Source organism: Ambystoma mexicanum, chromosome 3q, assembly GCF_040938575.1.
Source record: "Ambystoma mexicanum isolate Mex_15411 chromosome 3q, UKY_AmexF1_1, whole genome shotgun sequence".
Taxonomy (NCBI): domain Eukaryota; kingdom Metazoa; phylum Chordata; class Amphibia; order Caudata; family Ambystomatidae; genus Ambystoma; species Ambystoma mexicanum.
Genome location: NC_090926.1, coordinates 99,889,704 through 99,906,565, shown reverse-complemented (window position 1 = coordinate 99,906,565; position 16,862 = coordinate 99,889,704). Strand labels below are relative to the sequence as shown.

The 16,862-nt window shown below is 51.7% G+C and overlaps 1 protein-coding gene across 2 annotated transcripts in view; it reads right to left on the bottom strand.

The window, feature by feature from the left end:
• The window catches only part of LOC138582171 (gametocyte-specific factor 1-like), a 933,223-nt gene that overhangs the window by 646,222 nt on the left and 270,139 nt on the right, over positions 1-16,862 (bottom strand). The window lies entirely within an intron of this gene.

The following is a 16,862-nucleotide window of genomic DNA, read 5'->3' as shown; positions in this document are numbered from 1 at the left end:
ATCTGCCCTATTCCCGCTGGGTAGCTATGTGGGAACTCCTGTAGAGAGGTTGCCGGTGTTGCAGATCCCGTGGGCAGCGAGCTCCTTCCGCTACCTTGGAATAGATGTGCATCACACGACGGAGGAAGAACATAGGCGCAATACTGAAATAGCCATTGGGAAAATCGGGTAATGCATGAGGTTCTGGGAGAGGTTGCCCTTAGCGATCATGGGCCGATGTGCTATGCTTAAAATGGTGGTATTACCTAGGCTTTTGCATTACTTCAACAATATCCCATACATGATACCCAAGAAAATTTTTGTTAAGCTGCACAGTATGTGCAGGGAATTTTTGTGGCACGGCACCCGGAAAAGAGTTGCATTATGGAAGCTGCAGAACTTTTACGAAAAAGGCGGTATTAAACTGCCTAACTTTGAGGCCTACTATGTAGCGGCGCAACTGCAATATGTGGCTAAGTGGCTCTCCGATGAAGAGACACCTGAACACAGGTTGTTCGGGAGGGACTGTACCCCTTTTTACTTGCGGGAAATGATCTGGATGGCTAGCGCAGACATGAGGGAGCGCCCTAGAATGCTGTTATTGGGGTGGAACATGTGGCGCCGAGCCTGCAGGATGATGGGGGACCCCTTCCCGTGCGTTCCGCAGATACCGTTGGTTTCACTGGCAAAGCGAGACAGGCAGCTGAAGGTAATTATCAGGACATACTGGGAATCAGTGGGACTAGTCACTTTGGGAGACATTTGACAAGACGGGACTATCATGGAGTTGGGGGAACTGGGGGAAGTAGCGGGATTGCACAGAGGCCAATATGTCACTTATCATACGATAGTGCAGGAGATTCGGAGCAGATGGCCTGCAACTACTTTGGCGGGGGAACCGGATGCTACTGTTGGGGTACTGTATGATATATCGGAGGGTGGGCATGAGGTTTCTAGATTGTATGAGATGTTGATGGCTAAGGTTGGGAGGGACCTGGTGCACTTGAGATTAGAATGGGAAACGGAGATGGGAGCCCCGATGGAAGATGGGATGTGGGAACGTGCTTTGGGATATCATAAAAAGGTGTCGAGAAATGCCAGGTTCAAACAAATACAGCTATATATAACGCACAGGGCATACATGAACCCTCTGAGAATATCAAAGTTCCGAAATATTGGGCGCCAGGCGTGCCCCAAGTGTGACGAGGAGAATGCCGACATGATACACATGTTCTGGGCGTGCCCGGTAATTGAATGCTACTGGGGTGAAGTGGCACAGAAACTAGCAGGGAAGGGGGTCACGCTCAAAATACCTGCTTGCTGGGAGGGTATCCCAGAGCGCGAAAACTCAAACATGTTGGGAAAATGAAAGATTTGGCATATGTGCTCGCGAAACGAAGGATTGCCATGGGATGGAAGGAGTATCATAAGCCGCGAGTGGAGGTCTGGTGGAAGGACCTACAAAAATGGGCGGAGGCTGAAACAGTGGTGTGGCAAGAGGCTAAGAACGCGGGGGAGGATGAAGAAATGGGTTCCCCCATGGCATGGAAATGTATTGATAGCTGAAATATTTGGAGCAGTGTCGGCTCCAGCTGAATCTGAGGGCGGCGATACCCTGACACACGGAACGGATACTGAATGTGAAGAACAAATAGGCTCATAAGTGGTGGGGGGATTGGGAGTGCGGTGTTTATGTTGTTAAATGTGTTTAATTATGTTTTGTTGTATTGTTGTTTGGTTTGAATAAAATAAAAATCTTGTTAAAAACAAAAATAAAAAACAAAAAAAACAAAGAGATACTATGGATAAAACACGACAAAGATGCCAAAGACGACAAATGCAGACACTGCATGGGAAATGGAGAAAAAACGAAACATTTGATCCTTGACTTTCTAAAATTAAATGCTGTGAGGTCTATTCATCTAAAAGAATACGCACCATTAAATGGAAACATGGAAGAGTGGTGGTTTTATATTCCGAGCGGAAAAAACGTGAAGTTAACTTGAGCAATTGTCGATTTTTTTTTTTTTAGATCGAATACCTAGCTGAGAATTTTAAACTCAGCAAATGTGGAATTCGAAAAACCAAAATTTAAACCCAAGGAGAATAGTGACCAAGACTTTTGTGCAGTCACAACTGCTTTTTTTAATCTTTCATGAAAGCTCAAGATGAAGATCATTTTCTTTTACTTTTGTTTTTTCTTTTAAACCAAATTTGAAATTGAGGAAAGTGACATTTTGCAATAAATGTTTGTAAAAAGACATGCATTACTTACCGTAAAAGCATTTCTGATTGTTGTATCTTAAATTCACATGCTGTGCATAGGGTCTGACATCCAGTGGTAACCGCAGAGTAGGAACAAGTTACTTACCTGTAACTGTTGTTCTCCAGCATGGGTCTGGCATGGATTCACATGCTCATGAATATTCCCAGTCGTCAGGCTGGGAATCCTTGGTAAAGAAAAAAAAAACAGTATCCGTTTCGTTTCTGATCTGTCTTTCGTAGTAATAACCAATCACTGGTCTCTGCGTCATACTGACCACAGCCAATGACTGCCCTCTACCTAAGCACCGCCTCTGGCAGCCATCTTCAGATTTGGAAGCACGTGAAGTGGCAGTATGACCAAGTGAAGAGCCGCAGAGGGGTAGGCGGGAGGGTTCGCATGTGAATCCATGCCAGACCCATGGTGGAGAACAACAGTTACAGGTAAGTAACTTGTTCCTTCTCCAGCATGGGGTCTGGCATGGATTCACATGCTCATGAATAAAGAATACATAGCAGTACACACATGCACAACCACGGGAGGTGGCAAAGGCTCAACATTAAGCATTACATCAAACTCACCATCAAGCAATCTTACCTCCTCACCAGGCTCACCTCAGGCGAACAGGTTGCGCAGCACTGCTTGGCCGACCCTGGACTCCTCCCTGGAATCCCGATCGACGCAGTAGAATTTTGTGAAGGTGTGCGTCGACCTCCACGTAGCAGCCCTGCATATGTCCAGCAGGGGCACACCAGAAAGGAACGCCGTGGTAGCTGCGATCGCTCTGGTGGAATGGGCTCTCGGACGGCCAGGCAGCGATCGGTTTGCCAACCGATGACAGTACATGATACAGCCGGAGAGCCATCTGGAAATGGAAGCCTTCGAGAGAGCCTTCCCCTGATTGACAGGTCCAAAGTTCACAAAGAGTTGTGACGTCTTCCGAAAACACTTCGTGCGGTCCACGTAGAACTTCAGCGCTCTAGCCACATCCAGCGAGTGCAAAGTCCTCTCAGCCGGCGATGAAGGCGATGGGAAGAACACAGGCAACACCAAGGGTTCGTTGAGATGGAAGTCCGACGGTACCTTGGGCATGAAGGAGGGGTGCGTCCTGAGCACTACCCTCGAGTCGTGAAAAGTCAAGTACGGGGCCTTGCAGGAAAGGGCCTGGATCTCTCCCACCCGTCGTGCGGAGGTGATGGCCACAAGAAACGCTGTTTTCCACGACAGAAACTTCAACGGGGCCGAGTGCAGAGGCTCGAACGGAGGTCCCATGAGCTTGGTCAGCACCTCGTTGAGCTCCCACGCCGGGGCCGGCGCCTTCACCGGCGGGAACGATCTGAACAGTCCCTTCATGAACTCTTTCACCAGACGATGAGACCACAAGGACGTCCGGCCCGTGGTTCTGGTGTATCGGGAGATCGCAGCAAGATGAATCTTGATGGACGCGTGTGCCAGTCCAGCTTTGGCCAGCGTCAGCAGGTACGGCAGTACCTGGGGAGCCGTAATCCGTAGAGGGTTAATCTTCTGTGCGTGGCACCAGACAGAGAACCTCTTCCATTTGTGTCCGTAGCATTTAAGAGTCGAGGACGCCCTGGCCTTTGCAAGAACCTCTCTGCAGTCGGCCGGTATGTCGTATCCTCCAAACTCTAGCGCTGCAGGAGCCAGGCCTGCAAGTTCAGCGATTTCGGGTCGTGGTGGAGGATGGCGCCTCCTTCCCTGGAGAGTAGATCCGCGTCCACCGGCAGCTTGATTGGCGGGGACGCTGACAAGTCCAGAAGGTCCGGGAACCATATCTGCCTCGGCCACGCAGGTGCGACGAGGATCATCCTGCACCGTGACCTCTTGAGCTGGTTGACGAGCCGGATTAGCAGTGGCAAAGGAGGGAACGCGTAGAGGAACAGGCCCTCCCAGGGGAACGAGAAGGCATCGCCCATGCTCCTCGCCTGGGGAAACCTGCTGGCGAACCTCCGGCACTTGGAGTTCGTCGCCGTCGCGAACAGGTCGATCTGGGGTGTGCCCCACCGTCGGAAGAGGCGATCCACTAGATCCTGCCGTAGTTCCCACTCGTGGCACGAGCGCAGCTCCCTGCTGAGTGCGTCGGCGATGGTGTTTTTTATCCCTGCCAGATGAAACGGCACCAGAAACATGCTTTGGGCGACGGCCCAATGCCACAGGTCCTGCGCCTCCTTGGACAGCGCTGGAGACCTTGTTCCGCCCCGTTTCCTGATGTAAAACATGGTGGTGGTGTTGTCGGTGAAGATCCTCACCACCTTGCCCTTGAGGGACGGAAGGAAGGACCTGAGGGCCCAGAACACTGCACGGAGCTCCAGGACGTTGATATGGAGGAACTTCTCCGTCGGGAGCCAAAGGCCTCTCGCGTGCAGATTTTCGGTCTGGAAGTCCATGCCCGCCGTCAGATGCGCGCGGTTGCCCCACCACCGGACCGCTCGGCGGAAACTCTCGTCGAGTGTGATCCTCTCCTCGAAGCCGCCCGTCGTTTGGATCCAGCGTGCGTCCAGGAACTCCTGCAACGGGCGCATCCGGAGCCTGCACATGGGAATGAGGTAGATGCAAGAAGACATCATTCCGAGGAGGGACTTGATGGACCTCACCTTGGCCGCGTCGGAAACCAACATCCGCTGTACCTTGCCCAGGATGGACCTGGTCCTTTCCTCCGACGGGGAGGCCAGAAGGGACACTGTGTCGAGCTTCGCTCCCAGAAACAGTGCGTTTTGCGCAGGTACCAGGTGGGACTTGGCGTAGTTCACGGAGAATCCCAGGTCCGTGAGAAGTTGGACGGTCCTTGCCGTGTGCTCCACGGCGAGCTCCCTCGTCTTGGCTCGGATGAGCCAGTCGTCCAGGTAGGGGTAGACGTGGATCCCCTCGCGGCGCAGCTGCGCCACCACCGGTGCAAGGCACTTGGTGAATACCCTGGGTGCCGACCGTAGTCCGAAGGGGAGGGCTTTGAACTGGTAGTGACGCCCTTGGACCACAAACCTGAGGAATTTTCGGTGCCCCTTTAGGATGGGAATATGGAAGTAGGCATCCTCCAAATCCAACGACGACAGGAAGTCTCCTTCCTCCAGCTGCCCCAGGACGTGCTGGAGGGTGACCATCCGGAACTTCTGCGCCTTGATGAACTTGTTCAGACGTTGCAGGTCTAGGATGGGGCGCCATCCTCCCGTCTTCTTCTTCACGAGGAAGTATCTCGAGTAAACTCCGGAGCCCCGAAGCCTCTTTGTGACGAGTTCGATGACGCCCTTCCTGAGCATCGCCTTTACCTCCAGGAGAAGCTGAGGGACGTGAAACTCTTTCCTGGCCACGGGGGGGACGCGCGGGCACCTTCTTTGAAACTCGAGCGCGTGGCCCCGGGCTAAGGCGTCCAGCACCCAACGGTCGGTGGAGATGGACTCCCACACGCTGACGAAGCTCGCCAGCCGGCCTCCCACCGGGGTGCTTCGGTGGGGGCCCGACCCCACGGCTGGTTCAATCCTGTTTCGACGAGGCTTTGCCGCCTTGACCTCCTTGGCGACGACGGCGGGGTCCGCCAGACCTGCCTCGTCCTCTGTAGGCCTCCTGAGACGACGAGCGGGCCGCTTGACGGTAGGTGGAGAAACCGCCGCCGGAACCTTTGGAGGCGCCCTTGCCTCCGCTGCTCCGAAAGGGCGTCCGTCGTTGCTGCAGAACCCCAAGGGCCCGGGCCGTCTCAGTGTCCGCTTTAATGGCCTGAAGGGAATCGTCCACTGTTTTCCCAAACAGGTTGTTCCCATCGAACGGCATGTCCAGGACTCTGGTCTGTACGTCTTGACGGAAGTCCGTAGCCTTGAGCCATCCACGCCGCCTAAGGCACACGCCGTTGCCCAACTGGCGAAACCCAGTGTCGGCGATGTCTATCGCAATAGTGATGGCGTGGTCCGACGCCACCTCGCCTTCCTGTAGGATCTCCAGGGCATCCGCCCTCTTGTCGTCCGGTAGGAAGTCCAGCAGGGGAGCCAGTTTGTACCATAGCTCCCTGTCGTAGCAGGCCACGATAGCCAAGGCGTTGGCCGCTTTAATCGTCGTCGCTGCAGACGAGATGACCCTGCGTCCCATAGCGTCCAATTTCTTTCCCTCGCCGTCCGGTGGGGAAGTCGATGTGGAGGCCGCACCCCCCCCCTCCGCTTTCTTCCTGGCCGCCGCGGAGACGACGGAGTCCGGGGTAGGCTGCGCCCGGAGGCACAGGGGGGCCGCGTCCGGGACCCGGTACTTCTTCTCGTACCGGTCTCTTCTAGCTGGCGTCGTGGAAGGGTTCTTGAGGAGGGCGAGGCCCTCATCCCAAATGTCGTCCAGTAGAGGCACAGCGAGGACCGTCTTCCTCTTGGCCTCGCGCCGTTGATAAAGGAATCCTTCCTTTTTCTTCTCCTCAGGGCAGAGTTGGAAAAGCTCGGATGCCCTGGCGATCATTGAGTGGAACGATCCAATCTCGTCGGGCGGAGAAGCCCTGGTGGGAGGCGACGACGGTAGATCCTCGTCGTATACCTCGTCGTCCGTACCCATCCCCGTATCATCCCCTCGGGTGGACGGGGAGGAGGGCTGGACGGGGTGCGACGGCTGAAAAGGAGGTGGAGGGTGAATCCTTCTTTTCTTGGGCGGGGGAGGACCAGAAGGTCCCGGTTCTGGATCCCCCTACGGGAGAGGTTCCTCGGTCGGCAACGGTAGTCTCGTCCTTATCTCTGAACATAAGGACTGTATAGCCAACAAAATGGCCGCCGAGTTGTCTTGCGGCACTGGCAGAGGGGAATCCGACAGGCGATCAGGGGCCCCGTCGGCACCCTCGACGATGTCGTCGTCACCTGCGTCGGGATCCATCCCGACGGGCCGGTCGTCTTCCACGCCAAGGCCGTGGCTTAAGACCTCAATCAGCTCTTCCTCTGAGGTTGAGGCCAAATCTACGACGACGCCCTGCCCCCCCTTTTTCTTCCCCGCCGGGGGTTTCACGGGGGTCCTATCGATGGGCACAAAAGAGGACTCCCTCCGAGGTGGCAGGGAGACTCTGAGCCCCGAGGTCGCCACCACTGGTGTAGCCTCCACAGGCTGAGCCAGGGCCGCCGCGACAGTATCGATAGAGGGCTTGGCCGGATGGATTAAGGCCTTCACCACCTTAGGTGCGCTCACCGCCTTATCCTTGAGGGGGGGGGGGGACACTGCCTCGCTCCCCCTCCGATGGGGCCTTCGAGCTCGACCGGGGCCTCTCCAGGAGCTTCGCCGGGTGCTCGCCCTTCCTCTTACCCGACCCAGAGCGTTGGCTTGTGGCTGAAGGTGCCGGGGAGGGTGCGCCCTGCCTGGCGCCCGTAGAGCCCGACCGTTCGGCGCTCCCGGTGCCAGCGGACTCGCGGTGCTTGGCCTTGTGTTGGACCCCCGTCGCCGGGGCGTCCTCAAAGGTCTTAGAAGACCGCTCTCATTTCTGCCTCTTCTTCTCGCCCGACGGGCTCTTCCCTTCCAGCCAGTTGGCGAGACGTTGATGGCGGTCCTTCATGGTCCGCTCCGACATGTTGCCGCAAAACGCACAGTCCTTCTCCACGTGCGTCTTGTCCTCATGTAAGCAGTAGAGACAAAAGGAGTGTTCGTCCTCCTTAAAGACGTTCTGCAGCTGGCATCCAGGGCAGATCCTGAACAGCTTTCCGGGCGTCGAGCTTCCCTTCTCCTGGGCCATATCCGGGCCTGAGAAACTTCTGGAGTCCTCCAAAAGCGTAGCTCGACGAAATCTTCACCCTTGAGGGGCGCAGACGAATCCGACACGGGTCCCCGTTGATCGGATGGAGAGTCGGTGGAGCTTAAGGCTCTTTTGACCGAAAATAACGAAGTTTTTGAGAAAAAACGTGAAAAAAATAGCACTAACGCTCGAGAGCAATAGCACGAGGATCCAAACACATGAACGTGCGGTAAAAATCTGAAGATGGCTGCCAGAGGCGGTGCTTAGGTAGAGGGCAGTCATTGGCTGCGGTCAGTATGACTCAGAGACCAGTGATTGGTTATTACTACGAAAGACAGATCAGAAACGAAACTGATACTGTTTTTTTTTTTCTTTACCGAGGATTCCCAGCCTGAAGACGGGGAATATTCATGAGCATGTGAATCCATGCCAGACCCCATGCTGGAGAATTGCATCTTGTCTTTTGAGAATCGAAAGGGGACGTCGACATGGTCGTGCCTGTAACACTATCCCTACGTGACGTGTAGTGCACCCAAGAACCCTTACGCGTCGAGGTCCCTCCGATTGTATTTTTTCTGCCGAGAGAGAGCCTTATAACTATTGTGAGTGAGTACATGAAAGAGAAAGTAGCAAGACGTCTTTGTTCCTTCCATCCGAGCAGGGAGGAAGGGTGGGGCCCATGTGAATCTAAGCAGATACAACCATCAGAAATGCTTTTACGTTAAGTAATGCATGTCTTATGATGTTTGTTAATCTGCTTAGAATCACATGCTGTGCATAGACTAGTGAGCAGTACCGGAGGTTGGGTTGTGAGAAGGAACAATAGTGTTTTTGTAAAGGTGTACAGAACTCCAGATTGGCCCTTTGCAAATAGATTTGAGGGGAACATTTGCAATGAATGCTATGGACGCCCCAATGCCTCGAGTGGAATGTGGTCTAGGCTTGAAAGGCAGCTCTCTCTTAGCAAGGGTGCAACAGAGTGTGAGACATTTAACAATCCACCTAGAGATTGTGGATTCGGAGACCGCGTCTCCTAGTCCGGCTGCCACCTAAACGAAAAACTGATTAGTCTTTCTAAGTGGTCAAGTTCTTTCCATGTAGAACATGACAGCTCTGCATACATCCAGTGTGTGCAAGGTTCTTTCTCCAAGGTTTGAAGGATTCTGAAAGAACAAAGGTAGTTCTATTGACTGGTTCAAATGGAACTTTGAAACGAATTTAGGCGCAAATCTAGGGTGAGTGCACAGAACCATCTTATCTTTGTGAACTTTTACAAAAGGATCTAGGATCGAGAGCGCCTGTAGTTCACTTACCCTCCTGAAGGAGGTAATAGCTATCAAACAAGCAGTCTTAAGGGTGAGGTCTTTAAGACTTGCCTTGTGCATGGGCTCGAAAGGAGCCCCCATAAGCCTAGTCAACACCACGTTTAGGTCCCATCCGGGAGCCGGGTTAGAAATGAGGGAGTGCATTCTCTTCACTCCCTCCATGAAAGCCGTAATAACTGGTATCTTCCACCCAGACACTTTCTGTTGTGATGTCTTGTAGGCTGAATGTGCAGCTAGGTGCACCTTTATGGAGTTGAAGACCAGGCCTGCGTCAAGTAAACGAGTTAGGTATAAAACAAGGTGTGTGGGAGAGCAGTTAATCGGGTTAATGCTCCGAGTTACACCAGATGAAAAACCGTTTCCATTTAGTGGAATAGCAGTATCTGGTGTTTGGTTTTCTTGCTTCCCTGAGAAAGTCCATACATCTTTGAGGGAGTTGCAGGTGTCCAAACTATGACCTCAGGAGCCAGGCCGCTAAGTACAATGTCTGCGGGCATGGGTGAAGCGTCTTCCCCCCCTGTCTTGCGACATGTACTACGGCCAGTCAAGGCAGTTTGACTGGAGGAGATAGGGACATCTCCATCAGATGGGCGAACCAGGGGCCACCAGTATCATCGTGACTGGTTCCTGGTGCATGATCTTGTTGGGAAGGGGAGTCCGGGGGGGGGGCATAGACACATTTCCCTGACCATGTTATCCAGAGTCTGTTCCCCTTGGAACTGTTCAGGGGATACCTGGAGGCGTGATCTTGGCATTGAGCGTTCCATTTATTTTATTTACATTTTTAAAGCGCTCACACAGCCGCGGGTATCGAGGCGCTGTTACTGGAATTTTTTTTTTAGTTGTGTAATTGTTTTGGTCTTAGTTGCATATTTATAATGCGCTTAAACACCCAGAGGTTTCTAAGCACGGACCCGGGCTTCGAACCTGTGTTGCTTTGTATTGTCTTGCTTCCAAGGCGCTTACGTTGCCGCTGAGCTATCCTTCAGAGTTGCGAACAAATCAATCTCTGGGAAGCCCCATTATGCGAAAACATTCGAGACGATGTGTCTGTGTAATCGCCATTCGTACTCCTTGGGCAACAGAAAGTCTCTGCTGAGTAGGTCTGCCAGAAGATAGAGGTCCCCTGGAACATGTGATAACAGGAACATATTGCGTTTGAGAGCCCACTTTCAAATGTTCTGGGCCCGTTTTGACAGCTTTGGAGAAAGAGTGCCCCCTTGTTTGTTCAGATAGTACATGTCCGTGGTGCTGTCTGAGGATCGTCTTCCCCTGCTGTTGTGTCCGGCAAGCCTTCAGTGCTTTCAACACTGCCAATAGTTACAACAGGTTTATGGGGTTGGATGCTACGTCTGACGTCCAAACTCTGTGCGCTGTTTGTTGAAGCAGGTGAGCTCCTCACCCTCTAAGAGAGGCGCCTGTAGTTAGAGTGGCTTCCACTGCGGGGGTGGTAAAGTATTTTCCTTTCAAGAGTTGTCCCTCGACCACTGCTGCGAGAGAACGAGGGCCGGCGAGATGACCACTAGATCGTCCCACTGTCCGCTGGCCTGACACCACTGGCTGTTGAGCCACTCTTGCTTTGGGCGCAGGCACGCGTGAGTAACCAAGTAGATACAGGACGCCATCATTCCTAGCAGTCGCATAGCCTTGCGTAGTCACCTCTCAACTGACTACATATTGAGGAATCTGAAACATGTTTTGGACCCTCTCAGAGGGGAAGACTAGGCCGTCCTTTGTTTGAATTAGAGCCCCTAGGAATTGTTTGACATGACTGGGATCTAGGCTGGATTTTTTCTCGATCGAGAATCCCAAACTGAATAAAAGATCCATCGTCTTTTGGGTATTTGACAGACATGCTTCGCAGGAGTCCCCTGTTATGAGGCAGTCGTCGAGTTAAGGGTAGACCGGGATGGATTGCCTGCGCAGATGTGCTGCTGCCACCGTAAGTACTTTTGTAAATACACTTGGTGCAGATGCTATGCCGAAGGGTAGTACTTTGAACTGATGTTTGTCTTCTATCATAAATCTGAGGTATTTTCTGTGCGCTGGCAACATTGAAATATGAAAGTATGCATCTTTCATGTCCAGTGTTGCCATGTAATCTCCCTGTGATAGCAGTGGGATTACTTCCTGCAGTGTGACCATGCAGAACTTTTGTGGCTTTACAAATTTGTCTAAAACAGGGTGCATGGTTAGATCCTTTTTGGGTACAAGGAACTATACTGAATAACTACCTTCTTTTACCTGTGACAGAGGTATGATTTCCATGGCTCCTTTCTCCTGTAGTGTTTAGACTTCCTGCAGGAGAATGCGAAGATAGTCTTGCTCTTGGAGGTCTGAATGTTTGGGACCGGTTGAACTCTACACAGTACCCGTGGGCCATGGTCTTTAGCACCCATTGGCCTGTATTCTAGTTATTCCCTTCCATGCCTGAAGAAACGATGTTAGCCAGCCCCCAACTGGGGAGGCATGGGAAGGAACCCTCTGGCCTCTTCCTTTGCCACGCTGACCCCTCTGGGGATACGGGGAAGAGGGGGGGTGTGTATCCGATATTTCCCTGTGTAGAATTCCAATTGTTTCCTGGTGAATATTGTTGAGGGAAGCGTTGGCCGTGAAAAAGATGTTTGGACCCAGATGCTCTTCTTGTAGAGGGTCTTTGTGTAATCTGGTCCAGTGTCTTTAAGGTGTCATGCACCTTTTTTGTGGTCTTGAGGGCCTCATCGACCACCTTCCCAAACAGATTGGATTCTTCCACTGGTTTATCAGTAACACTTGCATCTCTAGGTTGAATCCGGAGTTCCGTAGCCACGCATGTCTCTTCAGGAGTGTGCCCTGAGCAAGTGATCGACCATCCGTTTCTGCAGAATCCAAAGTATTCTTAAGAATGCTTTAGTTCACCTCTCTGCCCTCAGTGACAGTGGTGAGGAGAAGAGTACTTAGGGGTTCTGGAACCTCCTGTATGCCTTCCTGTAGTAAGGCCCACGGGGCATCGGCTTAGCTGGCCAACAAGGTATTGTTGGCCATGCGCGTTGAGAACACTGCCGCAACCGTGATCTTTTTCCCCAAGAGGGTGTAAAGTCGCTTACCTTCCTTGCCAGGGGGTGCCTCGCCCGTTGACAAAGGGACCCCTGCCCTCTTTCGTGTCATAGTCACCACCAGGGAGCCAGGGAGTCTGGGGTGGAATGACCTCTGATATACAGAGGGTCTGATGGAGAAGGGTGAAAGAGTTTTTCTGTTTGTGGGTTGACACCTCTTGCGAGTACAGGTGTTGATAAAGAGGGTACTAGACGTTTGATTGAATTGAGAGGAATAGCCTGGCTGGCTGGCTGGCGGTTTCTCCTTAAGGATGTCCTCCACGAAGTCAGCTTCGGGGACTGCTTCATCTGTACCAATTTTCAAGTCATCAGTTGCTTCACGCAACATTACGTTAAACGACAACTGGTCATCCACTCGAGAGGGTTGTTGCCTAGTAGGAGTGGACTGTGGAGAGTCCAGAGACAGGGCATCAAGGTCTTGATCCGGTGACTGCCATGGTTGAGGGTCACCCACATATGGGTTTTCCTACCATCCCTCTATGGGATCATGCATGTCCTCAGGGTTGATGAATTCCTCATCCTGAGTGTCAGCAGGAATGTCATCCTCAGTCAGGTCGCAATTGTATATATCCTCTTCTAAAGGAGGGGTCAAAAAGTCTTGGAAATTTAGCTTTGGGGTCCATAGGGCTCTCATCCCTTGGCCTCCTTGGTGTAGGTTGTTCTGAACGGGAAACAAACCTGTCCAGCCTTTTCATACAGTTCTCAAACTTTTCTCTAGTCCAAACCGATGACCTAGAATGGTCTAGAGGTGGAAAAAGGTGTTCATCCGTCGAAAAGCGGCAAGATTTGCGTCTCGTCATCGAAAATAGCCCTTCGCGCTTGGAGAACTCATCTTGATGTACCGACAGAGGTGAGGCGTCTCTGTGCTCCTCTTTCGGCTTATGGGTGGGTTCTGGTAGACCCCCACCCCCCTTAGGGCATCCTCGGACCTCGGCGGATCCTTGGGCCTTTCCATGGGCCTCAGCGCATCCCCGGGTTGCCGCTTCAGAATCGGCGACGACAATCCTAGCTGTTAGGGAGAACATTCTATGGCTAATTTCCCTTACCTATAGAGTCCCGCAGCAGCTTTTCGGGATTTGAAGGGTTTGTTTTTTCTCCTGCTAAGAGAGACTCTTTTTCCAACACTTAGGCATGTGTGCTATGTGTGTTCTAGGCTATTTTTTGTGTTTAATGTCTATGGGGTTTATCTCACCCTCATAGGCACCATCTTTTTACACGTTACACAGCACCCTCCATGCCGTAACACAGGGGTGTCATAGTGACCCCCAAACACACTCCATACCCTGTGACTCACTACTGTCACCCAGGGCATGAAAAGTCCCCATTGACTTTACTAGACACCATTTATGAACTAAACCAGTACAAACCATCTTACTATGGAAGTACTGGAAAGAGTTAATTTTTCCTTTATGTTCATTTTCGAGAGGGTACCAAAAAGTGCCTCTCACAAAAGTTTCTGGATGGTGGCAGTAGTTACTACCATAAATATTCGACCGCAAATATTTTCCTATGGGATTTTCCCATTGTTAGAGGCTACCACTTACTGACAGCCTCTAACGAACCGCCGGTTTATATTTTTATTAACTTTAATCCGGTTGGTTTTTTTTGCCAGAACTTTTATAATAATTCTTTCTCGTGTCTTTCTCTCTGATCCTAACCCAGGTCGGGGATCCTTTGTTTGTCCTTTTGGCGGGCTTCTGCCAAGAAGCCCTCCTCTCGGCACCACAGAGTCTGGGGTAGACCCATTGTGTGGAAGGGGGAGTAGGCCCCCTAGACAGGGCTGCCTAAGCAACCCAAGTCGCACTCTGCCCCGATAGGCTGGAGAGTCTCCCGCCAGGATGGCCACTCCACTGTGTGAGTGACAGCTAGGCTGTATGAATGGGGATCTTTTTGCATAAAAGCAGGGACCTGAGGACTGGAAGAGCAAGACGTCACCACTGGAACTAAGAAGCCGAAGAGGAGTCTCCCCACTGGAACTAAGAAGCCGAAGAGGACAGAAGCCAAAGACATCTGCAACGACTGAACCACCGGTGAAGCCCTGCTGCAGCGTTTCAGCACTTTTGTCCACACGACGAGAGAAGATCTTCTACAAAAGCCTTCTTCCCTTGAGCTGGTGGGGCCAACCAGTTTGCCAATCGCCTTCCAGAACCTGCCTTGGTCGAATCGCCAGTGCCCTGCACTCGGAGACCGGATAGCCAGGCACCTGTCCACCACGACCGTGATTTAAAGGAGCGTACCTTTTAATCCGTTTCGGCATCACCACAGCTGGCTTCTTCCCTGGGCAGTGCAGTAACTAACCTTCCTCCACGACGAGAGCCTCTTCTGCTGGACAACACGAACTGCAGGAACTGCCAGGAACCACCGCAGGAGCCACTTCCACTTTTCAGGTACATTGTTCCGCCAGGCCTCCCATTCCGTGGGGTACTGCTAAAAGGCGTTTTAAATCCTTTACCTACCTCCTGGGTTGACCGCCCTTATCGACTAACATTATCTTTTACCTTCTGCACCCTACTTTTGAATCGATAATCCAAAGACTTGACTGCAGCTACTAGAACAGTTTGATCCTGGACACATTGCCTTGTACCACTAACTCTGGCACAGGCCTATTGACTTTGGCTGAATCTGTTACAACTGCCTTCACTAGATTGCTTTTCACCCTCAACTGTGTTGGTGCACCAAAACTCTTATAACCACTCTTCCTTCCCTCTTAAGTATTGCTGAAGTGCCATTTTGCTCGGTTTTCACCTATGTATGACAATTGCTAAAGTGCTACCTTGCCTACCTTGTTCACAATCTACTTGGGAAGTGTTGCTAGTGTGTCTAAGAGGTTCTCTGTATAACTTGTTCTTTCCCTCCCTTTTGAGAAATTACTAGAGTGCCATTTTGCTCAGTTTTCACTCTTGCACAAACTTGTCTATAATTTAAATATTGAGTTCTACATACTTTTCTTGACGGTTTTAACTTTCTTTTATAATTGTGATTTTTGTGTTGAACTAGAAGTGTGTAAAATATATATATATATCTGTTTTAACACAAAGCTTTGGTCAGTGTTTCCTTGTACCATAGTACTGTAGTCCTAATATGTAAACCCTGAATACTGCTCATCTTCCTCTTGAGATAAGTCTGACTGCTCAGCCACAGCTACAAACTAAATCTTTGTGGTGCAGACTGATACCAAAGGGAATTTATCGCAAATACCTGTAGTCTTAATCTCTTGTAGTGTCCCAAGGGAACTGCAGTGGATTCAGCCTAACAGTAGCTAAGCCGACGGCGACGTCCTCCGCAATCGGGAGGTGCATAGCTTCAACCTGCGATTGCGAGGTAGTCCTCTTCGGCGGTGCCTTGTCCGCAACAGCTGCCTTTTTCGGCAGGGCCGGGCCTTATCTTCTGCGACCGCCTTTTTCGGCAGAACCAGAAACCTATTGTCGCCGGACACCTTTTTGGAATGCGCCTCGACGGAACCTGGTATATTAGGGATTACCGGTCGCTAGGCGCATTTGCGGCTACGGGGAGGGGTGCTGATCTGGACGATCTGCGCCGGAGCTTCCGGTGTACACGTTGGCACTGAAGTCTTCTTCGATCTGGACCAATGACTTGTGGTTGTGTGCTTTGTGCTGTGTACATGTTTGTCTTTGTCGCCGGGGTGCGACTTCCCCATAGCAATGCCTAAGCCGTGCCTAGTGGAGCCGGGGACAGACTATGCATAACGCGAGCGTTCAGTCGAAAGGTCAACAACCTCCAGTATGATCGTCACTCTCACCGTCACATTGTGGCTGCGGCAGTGGGAGAAAATTCGTCCTTCGACATACCGTAGGCCGCCCACCGCTTGGCTCTATGCTCCTTTAACGTCTTAGGACGTTGGAGTTTACACGCTGAGCATACTACTTTGTGATCGAGGGTCAAGCATCGGTTACACCGTCTGTGCATATCTTTCCAAGGGCATTTGCTCCTACAATTAGGGCAAAACTTAAATGGAGTCCTCTCCATAGCCGAGGATGGGTAGAGTGACGAAGACCGAAAGGGAAAGAGGAAGGAAAGGGAAAGGCATTCTGAATTTGTATAGCAATGTCCACCTCAATCCCATTCTCCCTACTGTATAGGCCGACGGAAGGCCCGGCCACGTGGTCGGCAGCGCCGACTGGTTCACCGTCCGCCGAGTTCCTTAAGGTCTTCGGCGGAAGTCAGTAACCGGTAAATGGGACAATATGCATGTTTTACGAGCTCTGCATCAAGGCGACCAGTATGCTGGGCGGAAAAAAAACAATCTGAGGGACCTCGACCCGTGAGGGATCTTGGGTACACTACACGTCACATAGGGATAGTGTTACAGGCACGCCCATGTCAACGTCCCCTTTCATTTCTCGAAAGAAAAGATGCAATACTCTGCGGTTACCACTGGATGTCGGACCATATGCACAGCATGTGATTCTAAGCAGATTAACAAACATCAGAACTAGATGTTACAATAATAAAAAAATTAAAAGGGTGAGAGCGCGCGGGGAGGGAGA